This window comes from Capricornis sumatraensis, chromosome 2, assembly GCF_032405125.1.
Source record: "Capricornis sumatraensis isolate serow.1 chromosome 2, serow.2, whole genome shotgun sequence".
Classification (NCBI taxonomy): Eukaryota; Metazoa; Chordata; class Mammalia; order Artiodactyla; family Bovidae; genus Capricornis; species Capricornis sumatraensis.
This window is the reverse complement of record NC_091070.1, coordinates 97,222,153-97,242,931: the sequence shown is the minus strand read 5'-3', so window position 1 is coordinate 97,242,931 and position 20,779 is coordinate 97,222,153.

The following is a 20,779-nucleotide window of genomic DNA, read 5'->3' as shown; positions in this document are numbered from 1 at the left end:
CATAACTTCATAGCAAATAGATGAGGCAACAATGGAAACAGTGACAGACTGGGCTACAAAATCACTGCAGATGGTGACTTCAGCCATTTAATTAAAAGACACTTGCTAATTGGAAGAAAAGCAATGGCAAACCTAGACACCATATTAAAAAGTAGAGACATTACTTTACTGACAAGGGTCCATACAGTCAAAGTTATGGTTTTTCCAGCAATCATGTACAGATGTGAGAGCTGGACAATAAAAAAGGCTGAGCACCAAATAATTGATGCCTGCAAAATATGGTGCTGGAGAAGACTCTTGAGAGTCTCTTGTACTGCAAGGAGATCCAACCAGTCAATCCTAAAGGAAATCAGTCCTGAATATTCATTGGGAAGATTGATGCTGAAGCTGAAGCTCTAGTACTTTGGCCACCTGATGCAAAGAGCCAAATCATTGGAAAAAAAAAAACAAAACCCTGATGCTGGGATAGATTAAGGCAGGAGGAGAAGGGGAACACAGAGGATGAGATGGTTGGATGGCATCACCAACTCAGTGGACATGAATGACCAAACTTTGGGAGATGGTAATGTACAGGGAAGCCTGGCATGCTGCAGTCCATGGGGTCACAAAGAGTCAAAAACAATTGAACAATGAACAACAATCAGGTCAAATTAGATGGGATGGTTGGAGCACAGCACTGTAATTGACAGGTTAGTCATTAGGTTCTACCATTAAGTTGATGTGAGACATCAAGTCAGCATGCGTACATTTCCTCATCTGTATCAGTTTGTACTGAGCAGTTTTCATAATTCCTTTGAGCCATCTCTGAGTTCATGGAGTCAATGATATATTCAACATTGTGTGTGTACCCAGTCATATCTGACTCTTTGCTACCCCATGGACTATAGCCTGCTATGCTTCTCTGTCCATAGAATTCTCCAGGCAAGAATACTGGTTTGGGTTGCCATTTCTTACACTAGAGGATCTTTCCCAGCCAGGGATCGAACCCATGTCTCCTATGTCTCCTGCATTGGCAGCCAGATTCTATACCACTGAGCCACCTGAGAAGCCTTGATATACTCATCACACAGTGCCAAATATAGATGCCCTGATTTCATTGGGAAATAAATACCCAGTCATTAGGATATTCTGGACAAGGGCAAGGGTACTAATATTTCTTAGAAGGAAAATTTTCTTCCTTCTCACCCTGTTTCCATTACTTAACTTTCTAAACAAATCCCATGACTCTCCAATAAAGAATTTGTTGTTTCCTGTTATTAAAATCAAAATCCCAGCCCATCTTCACCTACACAATTCCTTTGGGAGGATGGAAAATGTAAAACAATGAATGGATAAATGAACATTGACAGAAACAAGAATGGTATGCCAAAATCCTCTGCTACTTAAACATTATTCACTCCTTCATCCAAAGATTTATGCAACTAGGCAGTAAATGAAGGTTGAGAATGCAAAGATGAATAAAGAAAAAGAAAAAAAGCAATTCTTTCAGAGAGTGCAGAATCCATAGGCAGATAAATTCACAAAGAATGACCAGTGAGCTATAGCTGTGTCAAAAAAATATAGTTATAAAGATTTATAAAAAGGTCAGGAAATTTCAAGGAATGGAAGACCTCAGTTCAGTTCAGTTCAGTCGCTCAGTCGTGTCGGACTTTTTGCGACCCCATGAATCGCAGCACGCCAGGCCTCCCTGTCCATCAACAACTCCCGGAGTTAACTGTAAGTAATTTTTCAAGCCGTGATTAACACTTATACTGAGTTATGCTTCACAAAGTCTTTGACACCGATTATTTTATCCCCCAATATCCTATGATGGAGACACAGTGCTTTTATTGCAAGTCTCTGATCTTACTTATGCACAAGAAGAAACCAAGACCAAGAGAGATTAATATCTTATTTTGTACTGGAATTGTACAGATCTACACATAAAAAGATTATAAAGGTATTCCTAACCTTTAATCTAGTAATCTCACACCTAGGAATTTAGCTGCTTTGACCCTTCCCTAAAACCAAAAAATATATTATAAACAGTAAGATTTCCTTATAAAGATAAACAAAAGATTACCTGTCATTAGTAACTTATTATTGTGCTAATAAAAATGCATCAACCTAAAATCTATACTCCACAAGCAGCCTGTTTATTCATATATTATGTTCGATCTAGAACAGTAAATAAAAATATTTTAGATAAAACTGTTTTTCAACCTACATGTATATTTTTCTCAACTTTTAATGTATATTTTTCAGATCTCTAGAAACTTGTCTTCTTGATACTGTGCATGGCGAGCAATCAAATCAATTTATTGTCTCATATGAAATATACTTAACTCCTTCCAGTCTATATACCCGACCCCCGTACTCAAGATTTTAATAACAGCTGGAAAAATTTTTGAGAGAAAAATCACATCATCTTAAGAGAAAGAAGCAAAACTTTGTGTATCTAACATAAATGGTACTATGCTAAGAAAAACTTCAAGAAACATATTAAATATATTCATGTTTGATACCACAGCTTTAAGCATAACCCAGAGTCACAAGCTAGAATCAAGATTGCAGGGAGAAATATCAACAACTCAGATATGCAAATGATATGCCACTTTTATGGCAGATAGTGAAGAGAAACTAATGAGCCTCTGGATGAAGGTGAAAGAGGAGAATGAAAAAGCTGGCTTAAAACTCAGCATTCAAAAAATGAAGATCATGGCATCCATTCCTATCACTTCATGGCAAATAGACGGGGAAAATATGGAAACGGTGTCAGATTTCATTTTCTTGGTCTCCAAAATCAGTGCGGACAGTGACTGCAACCACAAAATCAAAAGATGCTTGCTCCTTGGAAAAATAGCTGTAACAAACCTAGACAGTGTTTTAAAAAGCAGAGACATCACTTTACTGACAAAGGTCCATATAGTCAAAGCTATGGTTTTTCCAGTAGTCATGTGTGGATGTGAGAGCTGGACCACAAAGAAGGCTGAGTCCTGATGAATTGATTCCTTCTAACTGTAGTGTTGGAGAAGACTCTTGAGAGTCCCTTGGACAACAAGGAAATCCAGCCAGTCAACCCTAAAGGAACTCAGTCCTGAATATTCATTGGAAGGACTGATGCTGAAGCTGAAACTCCAATACTTTGGCCACCTGATGTGCAGAAAAGACCCTAATGCTGGGAAAGATTGAAGGTGGGAGGAGAAGGGGATGACAGAGTATGAAATGGTTGCAGGGCATCATTGACTCACGGATATGAGTTTTAGAAAACTTTGGAGATAGTGAAGGACAGGGAAGTTTGGCATGCTGCAGTCTGCGGAGTCATAGAGAGGTGAGACTTCACGACTGAATAACAACAAATATTTTGTCATTTCCACCACACTGCACAACTCTTGTTTGAATGCATGTATATGTGTGTATTTGTGTTTTTCCTTTAGTTCTCTCATCACAGACTATAATTTTTGACTTGTACGATTACTTCATTAACATCAGTTACGTCTTTAATTCTGAAGATTCACAGGGCAAGGGTATTCCTCTTACCATCCATCAATCCTCTATCACCTAGAAGGTCGCACGGCACATGGTAGGTACTCAGAAAATACTCTTTCATGGCTGGTCCTTAAGATTCAGGTCAGTGTTCTATGAACTGTGTCATGATACTGCTATTGAAACAGTACTAAGCATTCAAGACCTTACAGCCATGCTAGATTTACTCTCAAAAGAACTCAGAGAAGGTAACAATATTGAAACTAAATCACCACCACCATGGATTAGCCAGGAAATTTTATCAGTTTCAGAAGAACTACCCTGAGAAAACACAATTCCAATACTTTCTTCAGTTTTAAGAAATAAAGTATCAACTTCTCAGTGAGCAAATTATTTCCAAATTTCCACTGGGGAATCACATTCACCAAAAGGTATTAAAAGCCTGAAAAATTAGAGTTTAAAAGTTCAAAGTGTCAGTTTCCCTGATTCATGTTTCCCTTTGGCATAACACAGCATTACCTCCATGCTTTACTCTTTTCCAGTCTGACTGGAAGGAAAAATGAACTTTTATTTAGCCATTATATATAATGCCCACTATCAGAGTGAGGTCAGTCACAAAGGACGCATGACTGAATGCCAACAGCCCACTTAACCTTGACAGCCTCTTTCTAGGTGCTTAATACGGCTGCAGCTCCTCTAGGCTGGAACCACTTTGACAGTGATGGGTTTTTAAACAAGGCTTAATAATAACATCCTCAACTTTTGATAGTCCACCTATTCAAAAAAAAGGATACATTCGCTTACTGACCCTAACATAATGGACAGAACTTTGTAAACTCTCAGGTAATAAATTCTGACAAAAAAGGAGAAATATCTCGAAGAAATTGAATTACATTCTCCTTACAGAGATATGAGGTGTCCTGGGTTATAATTCTATTTGAAACTTATTTTTATTAATATATGATCATACATATAGAGAACATTTTCACCATAATCTGAGTTATAGTGACATAAATTACTTATTTTGGAAATAGACTCAGAGGTAAGGAAAATGGCCTATTTTGTTGAAAATTCTTAGATATTACCATACTATGTGCTGTGTGTGCTGTGCTCAGTTGCGTCCAACTCTTTGTGACCCCAGGAACTGTAGACTGCCAGACTCCTCTGTCCATGGTATTCTCCAGGCAAGGATACTGGAGTGGATTGCCATGCCCTCCTCCAGGGCACCTTTCCGACCCAGGAACCGAACCCACATCTCTTGCATCTCCTGCATTGCAGGCAGATTCTTTACCACTGTGCCAATATGTTAATTCCTCCAATAGTCCTTGTGGCTGCTGCTGCTAAGTCGCTTCAGTTGTGTCCGACTCTGTGCGACCCCATAGATGGAAGGCCACCAGGCTCCCCCGTCCCTGGGATTCCTCAGGCAAGAACACTGGAGTGGGTTGCCATTTCCTTCTCCAATGCATGAAAGTGAAAAGTGAAAGGGAAGTCACTCAGTCGTGTCCGACTCTTCACGATCCCATGGACTGCAGCCTTCCAGGCTCTTCCATCCATGGGATTTTCCAGGCAAGAGTACTGGAGTGGGGTGCCATTGCCTTCTCTGATAGTCCTTGTAGGTGATCAATATTATCCCATTTTACACATGATGAAACAGAGTCAGAGAAATGAAGAAAAATTTTCAGTTTGCTAATGTGTTAGAGCCCATATTCAGTCTACAAAACCTGGTTCTTTGCATAATTCCATCTACTTTTTTCTTCTGGCCTAGATTTGCAAACCATACTATAGTCCCATCTCACCCTGCCCTTTGCTGTAGTGACTGTTTTAGAAGAAGTTCTCTTTCCTCAGGATCCACTCTGCCAGGACAGAAAAGTGTAGATTTCTCTGTAAGGGCACTTGGCAGAGCTTTTCCACATTAATATATATATATATATATATATATATATATATATATATATATATTTATATTTATATTTATAGGGATGTATGAAGTTTAACAGTCATGCTTACCATGTGCTATAGACCTAGCTATTCAAATTGTGCTCCTGTGGGAAACTCAAACAGGAGGAACTGAAACATGAAATAGAGAACAGAATTATGATTAATGAGGGTCATGGCAGCATTGTTCATGGTTGTAAAAAATAACAGAACTAACCACATATCTCCTGACAAGAGATTGAACAATAAACTGCAGTATATTCATTCAATAGAATATAATACAGGAATGAAGATGAACCACATTCAGCCTTTCACATTAAGCAAAAAGAGACTTGGTGCAAAATATTATTAAATAGTTTCAAAGGTAAGGGAGAAGCAGATGATGACAAGGCAGCCATGAGATGTCATGAATGTAGCAGAAAGGCAGAAGCCATGAGACCTTCAACAGACATTCATTCATTCAACAAATACTGAGTGCCTGCTAACTACAAGGCTCTACTAACCCCAGAAGGGCACTAGTGAATAAGAACAAACTGGAGCTTGCTTTCCCAGTTTTGAGACAAGATGGTCAGTTTGGTTTGAGACAGGTCTAGTTTAATTTAAGGTGGATCATAGTATGCAGGTGAAGGTGTCTAGATACACTAGAGGCTGGAGTCTAAGAGAAAGATAAAGAACAGAAACTGAGATTTGGGAGTCACAAAGAAATGAAAGTTGAAATCACAAGAGAGAAGAAAAAGGATTCTGTGACAGGAAAATAGATTAGAACTGAGAACTAACAATCGAGAAGTTCTATAAGTTAGGGACAGCGAGAATAGAAGGCATCCAGGATAAAGGGAAAAATCAACCAGAGACACAGAAAACCAGGTTGGACAAGCTGGCAGAGAAGGCAAAAGAGGAAAACTTTCAAAGGTCAGAGGATGAGGAGGGAAGTTTTCCTAAAGACAGGTAAGGACTGGAGTAGGAACAAAGAGTTGGACGCCACAGGATCTCTGAGGGGCCATGTTGTCCTTTGCCATGTTCTGTCTCCTGGGAAAGCCAACATGCACATTATGCTCAGAAATTCCAGAGTGGAAGGAGGTCATGTGGCAGTTCCTTGCAGAGTTTCAGAGTCTTCATGATGTGCTGAAATGGAGGCGGATCAAGAGAGATGGGGTCTGAGAGCAAAGCACAGAGATCGCCAAGTCTCAGTAGAAGATATTCTTTTGACAAGATGCTGAGAAGTGACAAGTTCAAAGTGACAGGATGCAGTATGGAGAGCGGGGTGAAGGGGTAGCAGTGACCGCAAACACTGATGTTAATGTCCAATGTCATCATGAAATCGTGGAGAAGGAGAACCAGGTACTCACCACTCCCTCATGCCCTGACTTCATGTAGGACTTCATGAAACTTGAAATCTAGAGAAGGAAAAGATGGTAAAGAGCTCTGATTTGACTGAGAAAATATGAATTAGATGATTTTGCCGTAAATTAACTTTGGTTAAGTTTCCATGATTTGGAAGAATTTGGCTCAAAACAGAAATGAAGGAAAGAATCAATACCACATAGAAGATGAGAGCCCAGAACCTAAAGACTGGCTATTTGAGTGCAAATCTTAGTCCCATCACTTATTAGCTGGGTGATCTTCTTTATGCCTCAGTGTCTTCACTTATAAATAAGATTAATAATAGATTTACCCTATGAAGTTTTTATGGGGATTGAATTGATATTTGTATACTACATGGAATAGTTTTTGATGTGCAGTATGTGCTTTTTTTTTTTGAGAATACTTTTATTACAGAAACCTGGGTATTTTGTATATTTCCTACATAACTAATTACAGGAAAAGTAGTCAATAATATAAAAAGAAACAAAGGAGAACAAGTGATGAAAGAAATGCACTGGATTTAATGATGAGGAGAATCTGCAAAGACCTTGAGTGTCAAGTTATTGAGCATCAAGGTGGGAAAGCTTGAGGAGTACAGAGGATGACAAGTGAGAGCCACTACAGATTCATCATTTGACACATCTGCCTATGGAAGGAAGAGAGAACGGTTCAAGCCATCTTGGTATTAGATTTTGTGCTTATCATAAATATTTCCATAGCATTCTGGGCCACAGGATCATATGCCTTACACTATTTCTGATAGACGTAACCCAAAGTGTGACTTTATAATTATTCCAGACTGGGGAGTTAGAGACAGACTATAGTGACCGCCTTACCATTAAGGAATCCACAGTGGTAGAGACTGCTGACAGCTCCCTTTTATTCTCTCATGGTCAGAGCTAGCCTATTCACTGCAGTCTTTCTTGATGTCAGCTGGACCTACCGAGTGAGTTCTTGTATGAGAGTAAGAGTTCTGTGTCAGATTCAGGCCTAGATGACAGAATCTACCATGTTCTTTTCCTCTCCAAGTGCCAGGAGTGAAGATAACTCCCAGGCTGGCTTGAAGTTCTGTGGGAAAATGGCAGAGCCCCTACCAGCTACCACTTAAAAGACCACGTGGAGGAGGGTGGTATGCCCACCTCTTCACCACTCATTTCTATTACAACAGTGAGAAATAAATTTCTACTGCATTTGGAAAAAGGACCATTTGAAGACTATCTTATTGGTTATTATACTCTAACTGGTTAGTGAAATCTCAAATAGAGAGGGTGCTACCTGGGTAGCACTCTCATATATCAAGGTTTATACAAATTAGATTTATGCAGTCCAGCTGAAAATGGAGTTATAGCTATGTATATTTTCACAGGGTTTCCCAAACTTCAGTAATTTTTACATCAGTTTTATAACCTTTGCAGGATTGAAGTTATCCTTTTTATCCCCAGTGCTTGGAATATCTGTTAAATGAAAATGCGTGTGTGGAAGTATGTTTCCCATATGGCTCAGTGGGTAAAGAATCCATCTGTAATGCAGGAGACACAGCAGACATGGGTTCGATCCCTGGGTCAGGAAGATCCCCTGGAGGAGGGCATGGCAACCCACTCCAGTGTTTTTGCTTGGAGAATCCATAGAGTTGCAAACAATAGGACATGACTGAAGCGACTGAGCATGCACACATGTTTGTGCATGTGTGTGTGTGTGTGTGTATAGATATACACACACACACACATACATATCGCTGGTACTTAATATTTTTCTTTCAATAGGTTCACCTGTTGAACTTAAATACCCACATGAATATTGTATTACACAAAATACATACTTTTATACATACCCATGTGAGAATAAGTAGATACACACACAGAGGTATATACATAAACATAAATATATATGAAATTATGAGTTTGCTATTTGGTTGTTTCTTTCAGTTAATATTTAAATAACTAAAATTATAATACCATTACCTGAATGGGAAGGAAGTCCAAAAGGGAAGGGATATATGTATGTATATATGGGTGATTCATTTGGCTGTACAGTAAACTCACACAACATAGTAAAACAACTATACTTCAATAAACATTTTTAAAAATTAAATTACCAATCTGTTCTTACAACCCAATCAATTCGCATTACCAGAGATGGAGGTATTACACTTTCAGAAATACCAATTCAATGCAGTTAATTTGCTTATTATGCAGTCTGCCAAAGCATTCTCCTCTTTCATGTCATGGAGTAGACCCCCCCCCCCCGCAAGGTAATAGTGTTCACTTCCAGAGAGAATGTACCCATCACAGGGAAGCCCAGTGAATTCCTTAGTATGATACCATCTACTTGATAATAATAAATATGGATGTGATATACAATAATGCCTTGGAATCAGATACAGCATTCAGTATCTAGTTTGCTGAATTTTATGAATCCTGAACCTTATTTTTCCCCATGTTTCTAGGTAAAATGAAGTATCCTAACTCATGTTTATAGAATTTACTTTTCTACATTTCTAAACAGGTCAGTTGCTTTATGTATGTATATACACAAATATAGGTTTAAGAGAACAATATCATGGAAGTTAGGCTTATATTTTGTGTTACTTTGAAAAACAACTTTTTAAAATGGTAAGCCAGAAAGAAAAACACCAATACAGTATACTAACACATATATATGGAATTTAGAAAGATGGCAATGACGACCCTGTATGCAAGACAGGAAAAAAGACACAGCAGTGTATAACGGACTTTTGGACTCAGAGGGAGAGGGAGAGGGTGGGATGATTTTGGAGAATGGCATTCTATCATGTATACTATCATGTAAGAATTGAATTGCCAGTCTATGTCTGATGCAGGATACAGCATGCTTGGGGCTGGTGCATGGGGATGACCCACAGAGATGTTATGGGGAGGGAGGTGGGAGGGGGGTTCATGTTTGGGAACACATGTAAGAATTAAAGATTTTAAAATTAAATAAAAATTTAAAAAAAAAAAGAAAAAAAGAAAATGGTAATCTCTTTCATGTTTGGGAAGACATGTAAGAATTAAAGATTTTAAAATTAAATTAAAAAAATTAATTAAAAAAATAAAAAAATAAAAAATAAAGTTAAATTAAATTAAAAAAAAGAATTTAAGAAAATAATTAGTTTGAAAGCTGACTGCAACTATAACATTTTAGTAAAGTATTTAACATTTTATAATTATTTCAGAATATTAAAAATTTTTAAATATATTTAACATGAAAAAATTTTAAATGTACATTTTTGATCCAGACATTCCATTTAGAATTTCTCAGAGGAAAAATACGTACCAATATATACATACAAAGGATATTTATCGAATCATTGTTCATAATCGGAAACAATCTGAATGTCCAATACTAAGAAAACAGTTGCATGAATTATGTGACATCTATCCTATAACATACAAGATAAACGTGGGAAAAAAAAAACAGTTTAGATTTCTATCTACTCTCTTGAAGGTCTATGTCATAGATGGATAAGTGAAAAATGCAACAAAAAACAGTTTAGATTTCTATCTACTCTCTTGAAGGTCTATGTCATAGATGGATAAGTAGAAAAACATGTACAGTGGGCTCTCATTTTTATAAACAGTTTTGTACCTGGATTTATGTTTGAATGAGTAAGAATAATGGTAAAGGTAAAGATATACATTATGTTATCTTAGGGAAGGCAAAGGAGAGGAAATCAATTCATTATACATTTTTATATTATTTTAGTTGTATAATAACCATATATTTTTTAATTAAAAAAATCTGACAGAACACATGTAAGAATTAAAGATTTTAAAATTAAAAAAAATAAAAAATGAAAAGACAAAAAAATAATAATAATAATAATTGTTTTCCAAGTAGCAGGGAAAACTCTATTCAGTTTTATTTTTTTTTATTAAATTTTAAAATCTTTAATTCTTACATGTGTTCCCAAACATGAAACCCCCTCCCACCTCCCTCCCCATAACATCTCTGTGGGTGATCCCCATGCACCAGCCCCAAGCATGCTGTATCCTGCGTCAGACATAGACTGGCAATTCAATTCTTACATGATAGTATACATGATAGAATGCCATTCTCCCAAATCATCCTGCCCTCTCCCTCTCTCTCTGAGTCCAAAAGTCCATTATACACAGCTGTGTCTTTTTTCCTGTCTTGCATACAGGATCGTCATTGCCATCTTTCTAAATTCCATATATATGTGTTAGTATATTCAGTTTTAAAGTTTGCCTTTTACCTCTTTTCCTAGCAATTAAAAATTTTTTATGTAATTAGAAAAGTTTGTTTTCTAGTAATTGTATATACATGCCTGTTTTAATATTTACTATGTACTTTTCATATGTGGTTTTTTAATTAAATGCCACAAATTTACAGAGTTACCATAAAGGGTGGCAAAACTATTGAACAAATCTGGATTTATATTCACTACATTCATAACACAGTTTGGAAAAACAGCCAAAATATTTGACTTCAGTGCTTCACCAAAACTGCTCTTGTTAACTTTTAATCAATCCTGTTGACTGAAGCTAATTAAAATAGCACCAGCTTTAATGAGTCTAAGGGGAACTTAATTGATGTTCTCCTAACAAACAAGCATTTTAAGAGAGAAACCCAAGTCGAAACTGGATTCATTTTAACAATGCCGGAAGCCTGTTCAATCCAGGGTCTTTCGTTATGGATAGGTGATCGGCCTGGGAATGTGATAAATGAACACTGTGAAAAAGAGCCAAAGTTTGGAAAGATATGACTTCATTCAGGCACACTCAGAAGTGCAGGAAATTACAAATGTATATGCACACATATAGCTGGGCTTTCCTGGTGGCTCAGTGATAAAGAATCTGCCTGCCAAACAGGAGATGCTGGTTCAATCCCTGGGTCGGGAAGATCCCTTGCAGAATGAAATGGCTACCCACTCCAGTTTTCTTGCCTGGAGAATCCCATGAACAGAGGAGCCTGGAGAGCTATAGTCCATGCAGTCACAAAAGAGTTGGACACGACTTAGCACTTAGCGACTAAAAACCACCACTACCACATAGAGCCACTGAGAAAAAGTATTTGGAAAGAAACCACAGATTTGGAATGCAACAAAAGAGTGGATACTTTAATTTGGTTTGAAAAGTTCTTATTGAGAGCATGATACATTCTTTCACCTGCTTCTCTCAAACATTTTATTTAAATTTTATATTACCTGTCCAGTTCTGTACTATAAGAATAAAACAATAAAAAGATAGCCCTGTCACAAGTCCAAATGATGCCATTTTAAGAAATACAAGTGCCACCTCTTCTCCAGATTCTTTACTGCTATCCACCTGAAAGCTGTTATAAGAAATACACAGATCTCAGTTGATTACAAATATTAATATCTACCCTGGAGTTGTACCTGAAGTATAATTGAGGGTACAGAGATACATAAGAGAACAGATATACCATAAGACCATTTCAATATAGTGGTGAGTGTCAAACTCAGAGATGTATACCCCATGAATTAGGAGGATCCAGTCTCAAAGTCTGGGAATTGCTTTCCTGAAAAAATAATAGCTTTTACCTATGAAAAAATGAAGGGTCACTGGTAGATCTGGGCCAGAGCAGGAAAGGATCCAGGAAGAGGCCCCTTACATAGAAATGTGGGTTCACGTGGCAGAAAGTTGACATCCTCTAACAAAAAAAAGTGATTTTCTTCAATATAAAGAAGAAAATTTATATTCTTCCTCTCTTTTTATTCTATGACAAGTCTCAACTTTTGGTGAGACCTGAAGATCCACTTTATCTACACTATTAATATCCTCTTTGGAACGACTGGGCAGCTGGAAAGAGCAAAGTGAAAGGCAAGAGTTCACAAAATAAGAACTTGTGCCTCTGTAGAGAAGAACCTGTAACCATGCCTCAATGTAATGTGATGACCTCTACTCTGAATCAGCTGAGAACTAGGAAATCCAGTGTACTTACAGATACACTGTGAAAGCAAGAAGGGAATGAGCAAGAGTGTTACTTGAAATGTACAAAATAATTTTTCCCTAGCAATTTCCAAATCAAATATTTTTAGAGCATCAAGCCTCTGTCCACACTTCAGAAATTGAAGACTAAAAGTTGTGGTTTTTTTTTCCCCTTCCCTTTTCTCATGATATTCTACCTTGGACCATTTTTAAAAATATGTTTCCAATCTTGACATAAAATCATTTATTTCTTTTATTCAGTTCACTTCAGTTCAGTCGCTCAATCATGTCCAGATCTTTGCAACCCCATGGACTATAGCATGCCAGGCCTCCCTGTCCATCACTGCCTCCTGGAGTTTACTCAAACTTATGTCCATTGAGTCAGTGATGCCATCCAACCATCTCATACTCTGTCCTCCCCTTCTCCTTTCACCTTCAATCTTTCCCAGCATCAGGGTCTTTTCCAAGGAGTCAGTTCTTGGCATCAGGTGGCCAAAGTATTGGAGTTTCATTTCAGCATCAGTCCTTCCAATGAACATTCAGGACTGATTTCCTTAAGGATGGAATGGTTGGATATCCTTGCAGTCCAGGGGACTCTCAAGAGTCTTATCCAACACCATGGTTCAAAAGCATCAATTCTTTGGTACTCAGCTTTCTTAATAGTTCAACTCTCATATCCATACATGACTACTGGAAAAACCATAGCCTCGACTAGACAGACCATTTTTGGTAAAGTAATGTCTCTACTTTTTAATATGTTGTCTAGTTTGGTCATAGTTTTTCTTCCAAGGAGCAAGTGTCTTTTCATTTCATGGCTGCAGTGATTTTAGAGCCCCCCAAAATAAAATCTGCCACTGTTTCTATTGTTTCCCCATCTATTTGCCATGAAGTGATGGGACTGTATGTCATGATCCTAGTTTTCTAAATGCTGAGTTTTAAGCCAATTTTTTCACTCTCCTCTTTCACTTTTATCATCTTGATTCCATCTTGATTCCAGCTTGTGCTTCATCTAGCCCAGAGTTTCTCATGATTTACTCTGCATATAAGTTAAATAAGCAGGGTGACAATATACAGCCTTGATGTACTCCTTTCCAGATTTGGAACCAGTCTGTTGTTTCATGTCCAGTTCTAACTGTTGCTTCCTGACCTGCATACAGGTTTCTCAAGAGGCAGGTCAGGTGGTCTGGTATTCCCAACTCTTCCAGAATTTTCCACATTTTATTGTGATCCACATATCCAAAGGCTTAAGTGTAGTCAATAAAGCAGAAATAGATGTTTTTCTGGAACTCTCTTGCTTTTTCAATGATCCAGCAAATGTTGGTAATTTGATCTTTGGTTTTTCTGCCTTTTCTAAAACCAGCTTGAGCATCTGGAAGTTCACAGTTCACATATTATTGAAGCCTGGCTTGGAGAGTTTTGAGCATTACTTTGCTAGTGTGTGAGATGAGTGCAATTGTGTGTTAGTTTGAGCATTCTTTGACATTGCCTTTCTTTGGGACTAGAATGAAAACTGACCTTTTCCAGTCCTGTGGCCACTGCTGAGTTATCCGAATTTGCTGGTATCTTTGAGGATTTGAAAGAGCGCAATTGGAATTCTATCACCTCCAGTAGCTTTGTTCATAGTGATGCTTTCTAAGGCCCACTTGACTTCACATTCCAAGATGTCTGGCTCTAGGTGAGTGATCAAACCATTGTGATTATCTGGGTCATGAAAATCTTTTTTGTATAGTTCTTCTGTGTATTCTTGCCACCTCTTCTTAATATCTTTTGCTTCTGTTAGGTCCATATCATTTATGTCCTTTATTGTGCCCATCTTTGCATGAAATGTTCCCTTGGTATCTCTAATTTTCTTGAAGAGATCGCTAGTCTTTCCCTTTCTGTTGTTTGCCTCTATTTCTTTGCACTGATCACTGAGGAAGGCTTTCTTAATCTCTCCTTGCTATTCTTTGGAACTTTGCATTCAGTTTCATTCAGCAGCTTACACATCACCAAGACAAAAGGAGAGCACTTGCCTTGGGTGCTGGACTCAGCCATACATATGATTATCAATGGCAAATGCACTTGAGCAGAACATGTATGGGGGCTGCCTTGGATTTCAGTCACTGTGGGTGAGAATCTTACAGGGAACCAAGAAAAAAAGATACTGAGGGTTGGGGAAGGAGATAGGCCTATGTTTCTATATCATTATTCTTCAAGGTACTCAAAGTGTTGTATATAAGATGGGGACTTAACTGGTGATCCAGTGGCTAAGACTGCATGCTCCCAGTGCAGAGGGTCCAGGTTCAATCATTGCTCAAGGAAGCAGAGCCCACATGCAACAACTAAAGTTTCTTCATGCAGCAACTAAGGCCCACCACAGCCAAATAATAAATAAGTAAGATGATTTGCTGTGATCTGAAACAGAATTATTTGTATGTTTTAGAGGTACTGGAAATAAAATTCTAAATGAACCTAGTGTTTTCACAGAATTAGACACTAATAAGAATGTGTCTTCCTCCTCACACAATCTCATCTCCCTTTGTCTGTTCACTGGATAATATTATACTATTTTAAAATTTTTTTAATATTTTTACTAAATTATTGACAATTCTTACTATTTTTATAAGAGTTTTAAATAGCAGTGCAAGATTGACTTGCTAGGAAAATGTGAGTTAAAGTATAACAAACTAGTTATACTTTATAACTAGTAAGCATTTAGCCACCTTTAGCTATTGTGAACTAAATTCATTCATATATTTTTCTAAGCACCATTCATTCCATTGGTGATCATCAGCAGTTATATATGTCATAATAGTACGAAGACAACTAATTGAGGACACTGTAGCCTTAAGATTTTCTGAGAGCAATTTTCTGATAAGCAGATTTTGGTCATAATTTTACCAGTTGTAAAATTATGTGCTGTGCCAGGAACTAGGCCACAAAACTCTTACGAGAGCAGCAGTAACTGAATGGTAACCATTGTGGATGTGTGTTCTTCACTCTTCATGGAGAGGTGCAGAAAAAGTGCTCACTGGAGAGACAAATACAGCCAAGATCGCGACTGTGATTGAACAAAAAGTGTACTTATATACAAAGCAAATTCCTATTTAGAGCTTAAGGTTTTTAAAGAAAGTGAAAGTGACTCAATCGTGTCTGACTCTTTGAGACTCATGGACTATACAGGAGTGGGTAGCCTTTCCTTTCTCCAGGGGATCTTCCCAACCCAGGGATCAAACCCATGTCTCGAGCATTACAGGCAGATTCTTTACCAGCTGAGCCATAAGAGAATCCCAAGAATACTGAAGTGGGTGACCTATCTCTTCTCCAGCAGACCTTTCTGATCCAGGAATCAAACTGGGGTCTCCTGCATGGCAGGCAGATTCTTTACCAACTGAGCTAACAGGGAAGCCCTTAAAGTTGTCTATAAATTTCTCATTTACAGTCATCTAAGAGTGCTCCAATCTAGAGCTATAGTGAAAAGGATGTTCTCTTCCCAGTCTGTATATAACCTGTAAAGCCCTGGTGGTCAGAATCTTCCCAAGCTTGATGTAATCTCCTTTATACCAGAGGAAAAAATACATCAAGAAGTCTAAATCCTTTTCAGGGTATCTCAGTGCTGGAGTGGATCCAATCTTTGGTGACAGTCTGTCTGTCTGAATATACCAGTAATATACCTCAGGCTAAATAGCGTAGCAGGTAAAACAGGTCTGAAAAGAGCAGGAAGTTCATTTCATTTCAACTGGGGTAAAAGAGATCACTCCAGAAGAATTCTAACTTCAGTTATAAGTTATATATTAAAAAGTTACATATAAAAAAATGAGAAAAGTACTGTTATTCACTCAGTCGTATCTGCCTCTTTGTGACCCCCATGGACTGCAGCTCACCAGGTTCCTCTGTCCATGGAATTCTCCAGGCAAGAATACTGGAGTGGGTAGCCATTTCCTTGTCCAGGGACTCTTCCGGACCCAGGGATTGGACGCAGATCTTCTGCATTGCAGAAGATCTTTACCGTCTCAGCCACCAGGGAAGTCCACATATTAAAAAGTTATATCTAAAAAAATTTACTGGCTTGCATGTGATCAACCAAAAGAGAAAAACAAGGCATTCACAGAATAGGTTTCCATAATCTCATCTTGAATTTTTACTCTCCCATGTCATAGCAGCAAATTATAGCCAGAAGAGGGACATGTTTTTTTTTCCTTTTTCAAAGGGGCAGATTCCAGCCTTGGAAACACCAGGAAAATAAAAAAAAACCCATCACTAAATGTAGGGTTTTGAGATACTGTTTCAAACTTTAAAAATTTAATGAATTGGTTCACATCAGGCTACCAATAGATGAATGCTTTTGTTCTTGGCACCCTGCCTTTATAAAGAATACCTGGATAGAAAATGTGAATAAATAAACAAGAATGATGAATGTACTCACATTTAAAGATGGAGAGAGAGAAGAGGACCTTTTCAAATACCACCTGGGGGAAGAACTTATAATTTCCCATTCAGAGGTACTCATCATATATCCTGCCCAACTAATCAATTGTGTTTACTATTTTAGTTTTCATTAAGTCTTAACACAAAGCTACTTGGGATAAATATACAAACAAGGTTTCGGGTGATTTTCTGCAACCACAGTAATTGCTTTTTCCGTAACATATTTTTTGGAAACATACATAACAATATAACCCCATGCTACATATTGAAGGCTTTTAAAAACGGATGTTATTTTTTAAATATCACTTTGAGGTTCACAGCAAAATTGTATAATGACATATCCACAATAATGTCATGCAGAATAGTTCCACTGCCATAAAAATCCTGTGTTTCACTTATACATCATTTCCCTCCCCAATCTCAGGTTAACATTGATTTTTTTTTTTAATAGTCTCCATAATTTTGCTTTTTACCCAATGTCATACAGTTGGACTTATATGGTATGTAGTCTTTTCAGATTGGCTTCTTTCTCTTACTAAGATGCATTTAAGGTTCCTCCATGTCTTTTCATGAGCTTGACAGCTCATTTCTTTTTAGCACTGAATAATATCCCATTGTCCACATGTATCACAGTTTATTTATCCATTCACTAACTGAAGGATATCTAGGTTGCTTCCAACTTTTAGCAATTATGAATAAAGCTGTTACAAATATTCATTTGCAGATTTTTGTGTGGATGTAAGTTTTCAACTTCATTGGGTAAATATCAAGGAGTGTTTATACTGCTATATCCCATAGTAAGAGTATGTTTAACTTTTTAAGCAACAGCCAAACTGTCTTCTAAAGTGGCTGTACCATTTTGCACTCCAACCAGCAACCTATGAGTGTTCCTATTATTGCACATTCTCCCCAGCATTTGGTGTTGCCAGTGTTTTTGAATTTTGACCACTCTAAATAGATAAGTAGGGGTATTTCATTGTTAATTTGCAATTACCTAAATTCATAGGATGTTGAACATATTTTTACATGCTTATTTGTCTTTGTGAGATGTTTGTTCAGGACTTTGCCCAGTTTTTTTAGTTGGGTTTATTTTTTTATTGTTAAATTTGTATATTTGCATTTGTAGAATTATTTGTGTATTTTGGATAAGCCTTATAAGATACATCTTTTGCAAATATTTCCTTGCAATCTATGGGAGAAAACCTCTTGACCCAATGAGTTTCATTTCTCATAGAAAAAGGTGCTTATTTGGGAGAATAAGATATTTCTTTGCCTGTCTGTCCCTGCAAGTAAACTTCAGATATCCAACTGATAATTCTACAAGTAGTATTTTCTGACACCTCCCACATTCAGAAATACATAAATTTTACCCAATTTATATTAATAGTTATCTTGTTCACAAATTAATTATAATAGATTTTTATCCCTCAAACTCTGTTCCTCAAACATTTCATTTTCTCTTTTCCTTTGTTATTGTTGTTTAGTCACTAAGTTGTGTCTGAATCTTTGTGACCCCATGGATTGTAGCTCGCCAAGCACCTCTATCCATGGGGTTCTCCAGGCAAGAATATTGGAATGTGTTCCTGTTTCCTATTCCAGGGAATCTTCCCAACCCAGGGATTGAATGCGTCTCCTGCATTGGCAGGCAGATTCTTTACTGCTGAGCCACCAAGGACCCATTTTAAAAACTGTCAGATTTTAGTATGCAGCCTACCTTTGCCAAAGATTAGCAGTAAATTGATCTTTGCCTGTGAGGACTAGGAGAGGAGAAGTAAGTTAGAGAATTTCTGTCTACACTTTCGATGGGATACCTATCACCTCAAGTTGTCCAGCTGTATTTGACTTCATAGCAAGATAATTTGTTAGGGTTTATTACTGGGACAGAGAAACCTGGTGTGCTACAAACCAGGGGGTTGCAAAGGGTTGGACACGATTTAGCAACTGAATAACAACTTTACGGGGGCAGCCACAGAGAAATATCACTTTAAGTTTTAAAGCTATGGATTCTAGAGAAAGAAAAGCATACATCTCTGATGGGGAAAAGAACTGAGAGTAATTCTTCATTTACGATGCCTCATTATACCATTAGGGAAGGCTTGACAGTGAACAATGGCAATGACCACAGAAAGGAACAATACAACTAATTAAAAAAAAAAAAAAAAAAGATTAACTTACAGGAATTCCATAGCCTGGGCAACGTAGAAGATAATCTCATATTAGTTTGCCTAGAAGGAAAATCACCTGCTTGCCCTTACTGAATACTCACAAGTTTTCAGGGCAAGCTGCTACATTTCACAGTTAGGTAAGCAAAACACAATGCTTTTTATTCCCTAGAATAGAGAGAGAGCTTTGGCTGGTAATGGTGAGGAATTATCAAAAAACTCATGTGCAAGATCCCATAAGAATCAAATCATCATCATTCATTTGATGACCATTTTCAGAATTATATCATGTAACTACTTAGTTGATAAAGACATACAAAAGCTTGCCCAGCTCTACACAATCAGACTACACTGAGAAACCTACAGGTAAGGATAGAAAGATATTATCCAAAACAACTCATGCCTCCTGTCAGAAAACTCCAGAAGGATAGACCTCCCCTCCTGCAAAATGAATTAGAAACAAAACTTCTATTATGGGGCTCATAAAAATTTCCCCCACATGACAAAATAGGACAATTACCATGAAGAAAAGCATTTGGCTTACTGTTACTTTCTCTGAGGAAAATAAATATACGAAGACAATGCTTATCTTTTACCATCACTAATTATTAATAGGGCTTCCCTGGCAGCTCAGCTGGTCAGAGAGATTCCCCTGGAGAAGGAACAGGCTACCCACTCCAGTGTTCTTGGGCTTCCCCGGTGGCTCACATGGTAAAGAATCCACCTGCAATGAGAAGACAGAGGTTCGACCCCTGGGTTGGGAAGATCCCCTGGAGGAGGGCATGGCAATCCACTCCAGTATTCTTGTCTGGAGAATCCCCATGGACAGAGGATCCTGGCAGGTCACAGTCCATGGAGTCACAAAGAATCAGACATGACTGAGCGACTAAGCACAGCCCAGTCATTAATAAGGGACACAAGTTTGTGACCTGATAGTAGAATCTGATGCTTGGAAGGATTGAAGGCAGGAGGAGAAGGGGACTACAGAAAATGAGAGGGTTGAATGACGTCATTGATTCAATGGACATGAGTTTAAGCAAGCTCTGGGAGATGGTGAAGGACAGGGAAGCCTGGCATGCTTCAGTCCATGGGGTCACAAAGAGTTGGACATGACTTAGCATCTGAACAAGAACAAAGTAGAATCTGATCCATAGAAGGGTTCCATTTGACTTCATTAAATAATGTATGAAATAGATGTAAAGATATTTCCTTTCTAATCTGAATTTCTTGCCAATTTCAGTAAACTGGGAAATCTAGTAATATTTGGTCCCTATTCCCAAGTGCAGACCAATGGGCTGGGCCTGAGAAGTAGCCACTCCCTAACATGAGCTTATGGTACCTGCCGTCACTCCCTATATCCTTATCACAAGTTCATTCTGTGATTTGCGTCACATACCTAATTCCTGTAGAAATTTGAATCCATAATTCCTAATATTGAATACGTTAGGAACATCCAACCAGTCCATTGTGAAGGAGATCAACCCTGGGATTTCTTTGGAAAGAATGATGCTAAAGCTG